Below are 472 nucleotides of genomic sequence, written 5' to 3' on the forward strand. Positions count from 1 at the left end.
TGTCAGTAACAACATATTAAAATTTTAAAAGTTTTGGTTGAATGGTTCATGAGTTAATGCACGGACAACATTTGAATGCTGCCCGCCCGCCCGCCGTACATCCCCAATTCAATAACCGACTTTTTTGTCACAAAAATCCGGTTAAAAATATAAACATAGGGAACCACTCACTTATTTCTAACTTATGACTGTTCCCTTAAAACATATAGGGTTACCTGGAAGGCACTTTGAAAATTGGCCAACCATCTTGAGGAGCAAATTTATTATTTCTATTCACATTTATCCTATACCACACCACACTTAGCAGAGATTTCCAAGTGATTCCTTGTGGGCCATTTTAGTCTTTAGGAAACAGTCCTTCAGTCAGACCCATCAGCATGACTTTTTAACTAGCTGTACTGAGTACCCTGCCTTACTTCATGACAGAAAAAGGACTTAACTCATGGGCCTTTAAAAATAACAAACATTCAAG

The sequence above is a fragment of the Mytilus edulis genome, chromosome 6 (assembly GCF_963676685.1).
Source record: "Mytilus edulis chromosome 6, xbMytEdul2.2, whole genome shotgun sequence".
Taxonomy (NCBI): domain Eukaryota; kingdom Metazoa; phylum Mollusca; class Bivalvia; order Mytilida; family Mytilidae; genus Mytilus; species Mytilus edulis.